Genomic DNA, 13,522 nt, shown 5'->3' with positions numbered 1-13,522 from the left:
GGGGGATATAAAATATATAAGGAGTGGGGGATATAAAATATATAAGGTGTGTGGAAGATGGTGGGTTTAAAATATATAAGGATTAGGGGAGATAGTGGGTATAAAATATATAAGGAGAGGGGGATATAAAATATATAAGGTGTGTGGGAGATGGTGGGTTTAAAATACATAAGGATTGGGGGAGATAGTGGCTATAAAATATATAAAAGGAGTGGAGGAGACTGTGGGTGTAAATTATATAAGGAGTGGGGGAGATGGTGTGTATAAAATATATAATGAGTGGGGGAGATAGTGGGTATAAAATATATAAGGAGTGGTTTGATATAAAATATATAAGGAGTGGGGGATATAAAATATATAAGGAGAGGGGGATCATGGTGGGTATAAAATATATAAGGAGTGGGGAATATAAAATATATAAGGAGTGGGGGAGATAGTGGGTATAAAATATATAATGAGTGGGGGAGATGGTGGGTGTAAAATATATAACGAGGGGGTAGATGGTGGGTGTAAGATAAATAAAGAGTGGGGGAGATGGTGGGTATAAAATATATAAGGAGAGGGGGAGATAGTGGGTATAAAATATATAAGGAGTGGGTGATATAAAATATATAAGGAGTGGGGGATATAAAATATATAAGGAGTGGGGGAGGTGGTGGGTTTAAAATATTTAAGGAGTGGGGGAGATAGTGGGTATTAAATATATAAGGTGTGGGGGATATAAAATATATAAGGACAGGGGGATATAAAACATATAAGGCGTGTGGGAGAAGGTGGGATACAAATATATAAGCTGTTGGGGACATAGTGGGTATAAAATATATAAGGAGAGGGTACATAAAATATATAAGAAGTGGGGGATATAAAATATATAAGGAGTGGGGGAGATAGTGGGTATAAAATATATAAGGTGTGGGGAATATAAAATATATAAGGAGTGGGGGATATAAAACATATAAGGCGTGTGGGAGATGGCAGGTTTAAAATATGTAAGGAGTGGGGGAGATAGTGAGTATAAAATATATAAGGAGTGGGGGATATAAAATATATAAGGAGTTGGGGATTTAAAATATATAAGGAGTGGGGAATTTAAAATATATAAGGCATTTGGGAGATGGTGGGTTTAAAATATATATGGAGTGGGGGAGATAGTGGGTGTAAAATATATAAGGAGTGGGGGATATAAAATATATAAGGAGTGGGGGATATAAAATAAATAAGGAGTGGGGGAGGTGGTGGGTATAAAATAAATAAGGAGAGGGGGTGAGAGTGGGTATAAAATATATAAGGAGTGGGGGATGTAAAATATATAAGGAGTGGGGGAGATAGTGGGTATAAAATATATAAGGAGTGGTGGAGATGGTGGGTGTAATATATATAAGGAGTGGGGAAGATGATGGATACAAAAGATATAAGGAGTGTGGGAGTTGGTGGGTATAAAATATATTAACAATGGGGGAGTTGGTGTGTATAAAATATATAAGGAGTGGAGGATATAAAATATATAAGGAGTGGGGGAGATGGTGGGTATAAAATATATAAGGAGTAGGGGAGATGGTGGGTATAAAATTTATAAGGCGTGTGGGAGACGGTGGGTTTAGAATACATAAGGAGTGGGGGAAATAGTGGGTTTAAAATGTATAAGTCGTAACGGATTTAAAATATGTAAGGAGTGGGGGAGGTGGTGGGTATAAAATATATAAGGAGTAGGGGAGATATTGGGTATAAAATACATAACGAGTGGGGGATATAAAATATATAAGGAGTGGGGGAGATAGTGGGTATCAAATATGTAAGGAGTGGGGGAGATGGTGAGTGTAAAATATATCAGGAGTGGGGGAGATAGTGTGTATAAAATATAAAAAGAGTGGTTGATATAAAATATATAAGGAGTGGGGGATATAAAATATATAATGAGTGGGGGAGATAGTGGGTATAAAATATATAAGGTGTGGGGATATAAAATATATAAGGAGTGGGGGATATAAAACATATAAGGCGTGTGGGAGATGGCAAGTTTAAAATATATAAGGAGCGGGGGATATAAAATATATAAGGAGTGGGGGATATAATACATATAAGGCATGTGGGAAATGGTGGATTTAAAATATATAAGGAGTGAGGGAGATAGTGGGTATAAAATATATAAGGAGAAGGATATATAAATTATGTAAGGAGTGGGGGATATAAAACATATAAGGTGTGTGGGAGATGGCAGTTTTAAAATATATAAGGAGTGGGGGAGATAGTGAGTATAAAATATATAAGGAGTGAGGGATATAAAATATATAAGGAGTGGGGGATTTAAAATATATAAGGAGTGGGGAAAATAAAATATATAAGGGAGTGGGGGAGATGGTGGGTATAAAATATATAAAAGGAGAGGGGGAGATGGTGTGTGTAAAATATATAAGGAGTGGAGTAGATGGTGGGTATAAAATATATAAGGAGTGGGGGAGATAGTGGGTATAAAATATATAATGAGTGGTTGATATAAAATATGTAAGGACTGGGGGAGGTGGTGGGTATAAAATATATAAGAAGTGGGGGATATTAATTATATAAGGAGTGGGGGATATAAAATATATAAGGAGTGGGGGATATAAAATAAATACGGAGTGGGGGAGGTGGTGGGTATAAAATAAATAAGGAGTGGGGGTGAGAGTGGCTATTAAATATATAAGGAGTGGTTTGATATAAAATATATAAGGCGTGGGGGATATAAAATTTATAAGGAGTGGGGGAGAGTGTGAGTATAAAATATATAAGGAGAGGGGGATATAAAACATATAAGGAGTGGGGGATATAAAATATGAAAGGAGTGGGGGAGATGGTGGGTGTAAAATATATAAGGAGTGGGGGAGATGGTGGGTATAAAATATATAAGGAGTGCGGGATATAAAATATATAAGAAGTGGGGGAGATACAGGGTATAAAATATGTAAGGAGTGGGGGAGATGGTGGGTGTAAAATATATAAGGAGTGGGGGAGATGGTGGGTATAAAATATATAAGGAGTGGGGGAGATAGTGGGTATAAAATATATTAGGAGTGGTTGATATAAAATATATGAGGAGTGGGGGATAAAAAAATATATAAGGAGAGAGGGAGCTGGCGGGTATAAAATATTTAAGGAGTGGGGGAGATAGTGGTTATAAAATATCTAATGAGTGAGGGATAAAAAATATACGAGTGGGGGATATAAAACATAAAAGGCGTGTTCGAGATGGTGGGTTTAAAATATATAAGGAGTGGGGGAGATAGGGGGTATAAAATATATAAGCAGAAGGATATATAAATTATGTAAGGAGTGGGGGATAAAAAACATATAAGGTGTGTGGGAGGTGGCAGTTTTAAAATATATAAGGAGTGGGGGAGATAGTGAGTATAAAATTAATAAGGAGTGAGGGATATAAAATATATAAGGAGTGGGGGATTTAAAATATATAAGGAGTGGGGAAAATAAAATATATAAGGAAGTGGGGGAGATGGTGGGTATAAAATATATAAAAGGAGTGGGGGAGATGGTGTGTTTAAAATATATATGGAGTGGAGTAGATGGAGGGTATAAAATATATAAGGAGTGGGGGAGATAGTGGGTATAAAATATATAAGGAGTGGTTGATATAAAATATGTAAGGAATGGGGGAGGTGGTGGATATAACATTTATAAGGTGTGGGGGAGATAGTGGGTATAAAATATATAAGGAGTGGGGGATATAAATGATATATGGAGTGCGGGATATAAAATATATAAGGTGTGTGGGAGATGGTGGGTTTAAAATACATAAGGATAGGGGGAGATAGTGGCTATAAAATAAATATGGAGAGGGGGATATAAAATATATAAGGAGTGATGGATATAAAATATATAAGGAATGGGGGAGATAGTGGGTATAAAATATATAAGGAGAGGGGGATATAAAATATATAAGGAATGGGGTACATAAAATATATAATGAGTGGGGAGATGGTGGGTATAAAATATATAAAAGGAGTGGAGGAGACTGTGGGTGTAAAATATATAAGGAGTGGGGGAGATGGTGTGTATAAAATATATAATGAGTGGGGGAGATAGTGGGTATAAAATATATAAGGAGTAGTTTGATATATACTTTATAAGGAGTGGGGGAGAGTGTGAGTATAACATATATAAGGAGTGGGGGATATAAAACATATAAGGAGCGGGGGATATAAAATATGTAAGGAGTGGGGGAGATAATGGGTTTAAAATATATAAGGAGTGGTTTGATATAAAATATATAAGGAGTGGGGGATATAAAATATATAAGGAGTGGGGGATCGTGGTGTGTATAAAATATATAAGGAGTGGGGGATATAAAATTTAAAAGGAGTGGTGGATATAAAATATATAAGGTGTGAGGGAGATGGTGGGTTTAAAATATATAAGGATTGTGGGAGATAGTGGGTATAAAATATATAATGAGGAGGATATAAAATATATAAGGAGTGGGGGATATAAAATATATAAGGAGTGGGGGTTATAAAATATATAAGGTGTGTGGGAGATGGTGGGTTTAAAATATATAAGGATTGGGGGAGATAGTGGGTATAAAATATATAAGGAGAGGGGGATATAAAATATATAAGGAGTGGGGGATATAAAATATATAATGAGGGGGGGAGATGGTGGGTACAAAATATAAAAAAGGAGTGGGGGAGACGGTGGGTGTAAAATATATAAGGAGTGGTTTGATATAAAATATATATGGAGTGGGGGATATAAAATATATAAGGAGTGTGGGATATAAAATATATAAGGAGTGGGGAAGGTGGAGGGTATAAAATATATACGGAGTTGGGGATATAAAATATATAAGGAGTGGGGAAGGTGGTGGGTATAAAATATATAAGGAGTGGGGGAGATAGTGGGAATAAAATATATAAGGAGTGGGGGATATAAAATATATAAGGAGTGGGGGAGATAGAGGGCATAAAATATATAAGGAGAGGGGGAGATGGTGGGTAAAATATATAAAAGGAGTGTGGTAGATGGTGGGTGTATAAAATTTAAGTAGTGGAGGAGAAGGTGGGTATAAAATATATAAGGCGTGGTTTGATATAAAATATATAAGGAGTGGGGGATATAAAATATATAAAGAGTGGGGGATCATGGTGGGTATAAAATATATAAGGAGTGGGGGATATAAAATATATAAGGAGTGGGGGAGATAGTGGGTATAAAATATATAATGAGTGGGGGAGATGGTGGGTGTAAAATATATAACGAGGGGGTAGATGACGGGTGTAAGATTTATAAGGAGTGGGGGAGATGGTGGGTATAAAATATATAAGGAGTGGGGGAGTTAGTGGGTATAAAATATATAAGGAGTGGTTTGATATAAACTTTATAAGGAGTGGGGGAGAGTGTGAGTATAACATATATAAGGAGTGGGGGATTTAAAACATATAAGGAGTGGGGGATATAAAATATGTAAGGAGTGGGGGAGATAGTGGGTTTAAAATATATAAGGAGTGGTTTGATATAAAATATATAAGGAGTGGGGGATATAAAATATATAAGGAGTGGGCGATCCTGGTGTGTATAAAATATATAAGGAGTGGGGGATATAAAATTTATAATGAGTGGTGGATATAAAATATATAAGGTGTGAGGGAGATGGTGGGTTTAAAATATATAAGGATTGTGGGAGATAGTGGGTATAAAATATATAATGAGGAGGATATAAAATATATAAGGAGTGAGGGATATAAAATATATAAGAAGTGGGGGATATAAAATATATAAGGTGTGTGGGAGATGGTGGGTTTAAAATATATAAGGATTGGGGGAGATAGTAAGTATAAAATATATAAGGAGAGGGGGATATAAAATATATAAGGAATGGGGGATATAAAATATATAATGAGGGGGGGAGATGGTGGGTATAAAATATATAAAAGGAGTGGGGGAGACGGTGGGTGCAAAATATATAAGGAGTGGGGGAGATTATGTGTATAAAATATATAAGGAGTGAGGGAGATAGTGGGTATAAAATATATAAGGAGTGGTTTGATATAAAATATATATGGAGTGGGGGATATAAAATATATAAGGAGTGTGGGATATAAAATATATAAGGAGTGGGGAAGGTGGAGGGTATAAAATATATAATGAGTGGGGGAGATGGTGGGTGTAAAATATATAACGAGGGGGTAGATGGTGGGTGTAAGATAAATAAGGAGTGGGGGAGATGGTGGGTATAAAATATATAAGGAGAGGGGGAGATAGTGGGTATAAAATATATAAGGATTGGGTGATATAAAATATATAAGGAGTGGGGGATATAAAATATATAAGGAGTGGGGGAGGTGGTGAGTTTAAAATATTTAAGGAGTGGGGGAGATAGTGGGTATTAAATATATAAGGTGTGGGGGATATAAAATATATAAGGAGAGGGGGATATAAAACATATGAGGCGTGAGGGAGAAGGTGGGATAAAAATATATAAGCTGTGGGGGACATAGTGGGTATAAAATATATAAGGAGAGGGTATATAAAATATATAAGAAGTGGGGGATATAAAATATATAAGGAGTGGGGGAGATAGTGGGTATAAAATATATAAGGTGGGGGCGTGGCCTAACTGGCAGAGTGGACAGACGTGGCTTTATACAGCTCCTGCCTTACCTGTCCTTTATAGAGAAGAGCCTGCGTCTTACCCACTTGACACATCGCTGCTCAGACACCTGTGGGAGCCCACACCACCCTGGCTCCATAGCCCGGACTATTGGAGCGATTTGAGCCCCCTGCTCGATTGAGGCCTACTTCTCCCCCTGAAGCCGCGGCCTCGAGTTTGGAGCCTCCGTGGTCCGCGGGTTGTGCCTCCGCTAACGTTGCCGCTCCTGACCCCAGCTATCTTCCGGGGTGTGCCGCTACCTTCCTCCGTGGGGATCCTCCGGTGAGTGCCTCTCCCACTCCGTCTTATAAGCCCCCTGGACACCGCTTTAAGGAGCGCTGTTTTAATCGCGGCTGCCGCCGCCGCTGGCTCCTGCTGGGCCCCGTGAAGTGACACATCAGCCCACAGCTCTTTCCCCTTTGAAGAGGCTTTAACACTGGGCTCTGCCCCACCACCCTCCTTGGTGACCATTTAAGGGGGTCTTGCAAAGCCCTGCAGGCCGCACGGATGTGTCCCCCTGGCTACATGTACACAGCCTCCAGCCCCAACTGAAACCTATAACACCCCTCCCAGTCCATACTCACTATAAGTGTGGGTTGTTGTCTCCAGGGAGTCGTCTGCCTTAAGGAACATTCTGAAGAGATGACTGGGCCTTCTTTCTCTGTATAACCCTCTGTGGTGTCCGTTATCCTGTTTAACTTGTGCTGGACTCAGTAATTATTCTCCATTACAGTGTTCTCTGATCCAGTGATACTGGTGCTCCCCCCGGTGGTCATAGCTTTTATTGCATGCCATAACAGCACTTGGCAGTAGATTTATATTTTTCACCTTTGTCGACAACACTTTTGAGCGATATTTATGACTGTCTCTAACATACTACCATGAAACAAGGCGTTATACATCCATAATGGCTATATAATAATCCCCTGGCCTCTGGGGGTTGGTGATCGACTGCCTCAACTTTTCATATGACATCGTAACATTTAAACGAACGTTTACTGCCTATTATTAACCTACATTTTCAGCTACCTATATGCCATGGGCAAAACCGGGAAATCTGCTCACAAGAAAGAGACTCCTCATCCTAGAACAGAACCATCTCAATCTGACCTACGTCCATTTCTCTTGCCAACTCCTGCTAAACAAGACTCTATCTCTGACTCAATAGCATCTTCACCAGATCCATCAAATCCTCCTAGCCCTATGTCAATGGAGACCCCAGCAATGCAATCCTCTGCGAAGTCCAACAATGACATACAAGAACTTCTGACATACGTCAAGACATTACCGACAAAGTCAGACATCCAAAATACTCTTCGTCAGGAATTGGCGTCTGTTAAGCAAGATCTTTCTTTACTGTCGGACCGCCTTACGTCCCTAGAAGATAGTCAAGAACACACAGATTCCTCTTTGTCTAAGTTGACAACAATAGTTGCCCAACAATCAAGGGAACTACTCTCGCTTAAAACCAGAATGGAAGACTTGGACAATCGTGGCCGAAGAAACAACATACGCGTCAGGGGCTTGCCTGAGGATGTCCTCCCCTCAAACTTAATCGATGCTTTAACAAAGATTTTCAATGAAATTCTCGGCAATAACCCAAACGACAAGCTACAATTTGACCGAGTACATCGAGCTTTGCGGCCGCGTGGCTCCTCATCCGACCGCCCGAGAGATGTAATCTGCCGATTACACTACTTTGCCCAAAAAGAGGAAATAATGCGGAAAGTCAGGCAACTAGATGGTGTGGATTTTAATGGCGATGTTATTCACATCTTTCAGGACTTATCGTGGCACACTCTGCAACAGCGCCGAGCTCTACGCCCACTGACTGATGAGTTGCGCAAACGCCAATTAAAGTACAGATGGGGATTCCCCTTCCACCTGCAGGTGACTCTCTCGGGCAAATCGCACACTCTCTATAACCCCTCTGACCTATTATCCTTTTGTTCTGCTCTGGGCCTTCCGAAAATTGAAACTCCTGATTGGAAAGAACCATTAGCTCAATGGGACTTGCCCTCAACTGAATCACGGCCTTCCTCTTGGCAGACGGTCAGGAATCCTCAACGTCGAAACAGGTTTTCCCCAGATAATTCCGCAGCAGAAGTTACCTGATTGTGTATTTCCATTTCCCTTTTCTAGGATAGTGTTCACTATAGAGAGCTAATTTATATTTAATATTGACAGTGTTATATTTTCCCATAATGTAATGTTCACTAAACTTTAATATGTCTTGATGTTTATATCTAGAGTTTTATACCTTGCTAACCTTTTGAGGTTGAAGTTGACACCAATCCCCTGTGCCCCCTCACCCGCTTAATGTATATTACTACTGAGACTTCGGACCATAATTGTTGTTCCGTGGTTTCAGTCGCGGGTTTTTCAGTATTGTTTATCTTGCATATCTTGTTAATGTCTGTTTTTCAATGTTGTTTTCTTTTTTTTTTCTTTATTTGTTTTTTCTTTTTTTTCCCTTGGGTCTTTGAATGCCATTATTTTTTTGCCATCCATAATGTCCCTGCCTACTAAAATTTTAATCTCTTCCGTCAATGCCCGAGGATTAAATTCTCCAGAAAAGCGTTCTCAAATGTTGCGCGCTCTATGGGCAAATAGAGTTGATGTAGCTCTGGTTCAGGAAACACATTTTAAAATTGCAGCGCGCCCTCAGTCTTTGTGTGATAGACATTATTCTGCTGCCTATTATAATAATAACCCAGAGGGGAAGTCGAAAGGCGTCGCAATTATTTTCTCACGCAAACTCCCCATTTCTGATGTAAACATACATAGATTGATTCCGGGTAGACTCCTCTTACTTACATGCCACATATATAATCAGGTCTTCACTTTCATCAATATTTATGCCCCCAACAAGGGCCAATATGATTTTCTCCGGTCTGCAATGGATATGGTTGACCCCCTACTTCAGGGTATTGTTCTTTTGGGAGGAGATCTTAACTGGTCCTTAGACCCCTCACTAGATATATCTAAGGATGCGCCTAGGTATCCCCTTGCTAAGTACAAAAAAGTCAAGACTTTGTTTCATAATTACCAACTGGCAGACTCCTGGAGGACATTATATCCCACGGGCCGTAACTACTCCTTTTATTCCCATCCTCACAACACATACTCTCGCCTGGACTATCTATTCCTCAGCCATAGACACCTCCACATGCTCGCTGAAGCTGACATTGGGCCAATAACATGGTCAGATCACGCTCCGGTCTCATTGACGTTGATCCTTCCACATTTTTCCTCTAAACAATGGACGTGGCGATTAAATGAATCCCTCTTACAGGACACATACTGTAAAGCCGAAATCGATACTGCGCTATCTGACTATATTACCCACAACGACTTACCAGAAACTTCCCCAATCTCAATATGGGAAGCGCACAAGTGCGTTATCCGTGGTAAGCTTATACAATTGGGCTCCTATATTAAAAAACAAAAATCCGCACAGATTTCGACCCTTTTACAACAAATTAAATTACTAGAGGCGTCGCATAAACAAACCATGTCTAAAGAGGACTATCATAAGCTTATGGAATCTCGTAATATTCTTAGCAAATTACTTTCGAACAACATACAGTTGTCCGTTAAAAAGTGTAGAAGTCGCTTTTATCACTGGGGTAATAAGCCGGGACGTCTTTTGGCTAGAGCGCTGAGAGCCCAGTGAGCATGTGGATTCATACACACACTTAAGGATAGTGGGGGAAGGCCTCAAGTTGAAACCTCTAAACTTGCAGAATGCTTCCAACAATATTATTCTTCTCTTTATAACCTACCTAATACTAATCCTGTATCCTCTAATCCTCTTACTTCACAAAACGTTCTTGATTATTTGGCTTCCATTTCCTTTCCTACTATCTCACCTCTAGATAAGCTGGCGTTGGAGGTTCCATTCTCTGTGCGTGAGCTAGAGTTAGCATTAGCCTCTTCACCTACGGGAAAGTGCCCTGGCCCTGACGGCTTAACCATAGGTTATTACAAGAGTTTCCAGAATAAACTAATCCCTATGATGTTGAAGGCTTTCAACCATATCTCAGTGGAATCGCAATTTTCTAAACAATTCCTAGAGGCACACATCTCAGTCATCCCCAAAGCTGGTAAGGACCCCTCCCTGTGTTCGAGCTACAGACCCATTTCATTATTAAATATGGACCTTAAATTATATGCCAAGCTAATAGCTAATAGGCTAAACCCCCTCATTCCTCAGCTGATACATACTGACCAAGTCGGATTTGTTAAGGGACGGGAGGCACGTGATAATACCACAAAAGTCCTCAATTTGGTACACTTTGCTACTACTCAATCAAAGATCCCTATTATCCTACTCTCCACCGACGCTGAAAAAGCGTTTGATAGAATTAATTGGTCTTTTATGAGGTCTGTGCTGGTACACATGGGATTGGGTCCCGTGACACTGCATAGAATTCTGGCCCTTTATTCCTGTCCTTCGGCGAGGGTGAGGGTCAATGGTGAGCTGTCTGGATCTTTCTCCATACACAATGGCACGCGACAAGGCTGCCCTCTGTCGCCATTGATTTTCATCCTTTGCATGGAGGCTCTGGCCGGATCTATACGCGCCAATCCACTTATTTCTGGGATTATGGTAGGTGAACAGGAACACAAACTGGCTCTTTTTGCGGATGACCTATTGGCTACTGTTTCCCACCCGGTGACGTCTCTGCCTCACTTGATGCATGAGTTTGACCGTTTTGGAAAGTTGTCCAACTTTAAAATTAACTTCACAAAATCTTGGGCCTTAAATCTGTCTGCGCATGCTTCTGTAGTTTCGGGTTTGCAGCCGGCTTTCCCATTCCCTTGGCACCCTTCTCATATTACCTATCTAGGGGTTAAAATTCCTAAAAACATGTCGCATCTCTTTAATATTAATTTTTCTCCCATCCTCTCCTCCATTCGAATGGACTATTCCCATTGGCATTTGAAACAACTTTCTTGGCTGGGTAGAATAAGCGTGGTGAAGATGAATACGCTTCCTAAATTGCTTTACCTCTTTCAGTCTTTGCCCATTCAGATTCCAGATTCCTGGTTCCGTTCGCTAAATGTCTTAATTCAGCAATTTATTTGGTCTAGGAAACAACCTAGGATTAAACGTACTCTTCTAACTCGACCAAAACAACTGGGTGGTCTCCAACTCCCAGATATCAAAGCATACTATCACACTATCCACCTTAATAGAATTCTTGAGTGGACTAGATATAGAGAGGTGAAGCAATGGGTTGCCCTTGAAGGTCGCTTCATGAAATTTCCCCCTGAAATAACACCTTGGCTTCCTTCCATTCCTAAACTAGATTTCCATCATCCAACAATTTCTCCTTCCCTTTCGGTGTGGAATTCTTTAAGAAATCTCCCTTATATTTCTTCACGCTTTGGACCTCTTACTTCTTTTTTGGCTAACCCGGATTTTCCCCCTGGTATTGATTTTAATCAATTCCCTAACTGGGTGCGGGAAGGCCTTTTTCGGACTGGCCAGCTGGTGACTAAGTCAGGTATCAAAGCATTTCTTGATATCCAGGAAAGGTGGTCAATACCTCATTCAGATTTTTGGAAATACCTGCAAGTTCGCCATTACCTGTCCTCTGCGGGTAGAATGAATGTTTCTAGTCGAGATCTCACTGCTTTCGAAAAACTTTGCATTTCACCAACCGATCCATCCCACACAATTTCTGCTATCTACCAGATACTCCTTAACAACCCTTCCTGTATCATACCTCCTTGGGCTAAAAAATGGGAATTAGATTTAGGCATTACCCTCACAGAGCAAGAATGGCAAACAATATTTCTCAAGGCACACTGCAGCTCAACTTGCTCAATTATCAAGGAAACGCAATACAAAATTTTGATGAGATGGTATAGACACCCTACACTATTACATGCCATGTTCCCAACAAAATCCAACTGTTGCTGGAGATGTCTTAGGGCTCCAGGGTCATTACTACATATATGGTGGGACTGTCCACAGCTATCTAAATATTGGTTGGAGGTCATTTCCGTTTCACAACAAATTTTAGGCGCGCCTGTCCCCACTGATCCAGCATTTTGGTTAATAAATTATTCTGAGTCCTCACTGGGATACTACAAAATGTCCTTGCTGCGCCATTTGAGTAATGCCGCAAGAGCTGTCATTCCAATTCTTTGGAACTCTTGTAACCCGCCCACACGTAGGGACTGGTTCCAAAGACTCGATTACTACATGTCAATGGAAGACTCTTCAACCCTCTCCATCAATAGCCCTTTTATTCTCACTAATACTTGGCTTCCATGGTTGGAATACAAAAACTCTATGGAATATAGAAATTATATGTTTCCAGCCGTAATTACCCCGTAATATAGACTGCAGCTTCTTTATATTGGCTAACCACTTACTTTTAAAACATGAAGACCCTTCCCTGTTCCCCCATTTTTTGTTACTTAGTATATAGTTTTTCTTTTTACTTTACCTTCTTTATACTGTGTGATGTGTTTATTGAAATGTAAAAAAGTGGTTTCTAATTTGCGTACATTTGGACACGTACACGTTGATAATGTTTTGCTTCTGTATGATGTACGTTCTTTGTTTGAAACCTCTAATAAAAACAGAATGCAAAAAAAAATATATATATATATAAGGTGTGGGGAATATAAAATATATAAGGAGTGGGGGATATAAAACATATAAGGCGTGTGGGAGATGGCGGGTTTAAAATATATATGGAGTGGGGGAGATAGTGAGTATAAAATATATAAGGAGTGGGGGATATAAAATATATAAGGAGTTGGGGATTTAAAATATATAAGGAGTGGGGAATTTAAAATATATAAGGCATATGGGAGATGGTGGGTTTAAAATATATATGGAGTGGGGGAGATAGTGGTTAT

General features: G+C 39.7%; 1 protein-coding gene across 1 annotated transcript in view; it reads right to left on the bottom strand.

The window, feature by feature from the left end:
• The window catches only part of LOC148450991 (cathepsin E-A-like), a 128,938-nt gene extending 121,501 nt beyond the window's left edge, over positions 1-7,437 (bottom strand). The window contains exon 1 of the mRNA XM_088462407.1: positions 7,225-7,437. The gene's annotated coding sequence lies outside the window, so the exon portion shown is untranslated. The remainder of the gene's footprint in view (positions 1-7,224) is intronic.
• Between the last annotated feature and the right edge of the window lie 6,085 nt (positions 7,438-13,522).

The sequence above is a fragment of the Taudactylus pleione genome, unplaced genomic scaffold (assembly GCF_031769625.1).
Source record: "Taudactylus pleione unplaced genomic scaffold, aTauple2 ptg001228l, whole genome shotgun sequence".
Classification (NCBI taxonomy): domain Eukaryota; kingdom Metazoa; phylum Chordata; class Amphibia; order Anura; family Myobatrachidae; genus Taudactylus; species Taudactylus pleione.
The sequence above is the reverse complement of the archived record's forward strand: the minus strand, read 5'-3'. Positions and strand labels throughout refer to the sequence as shown.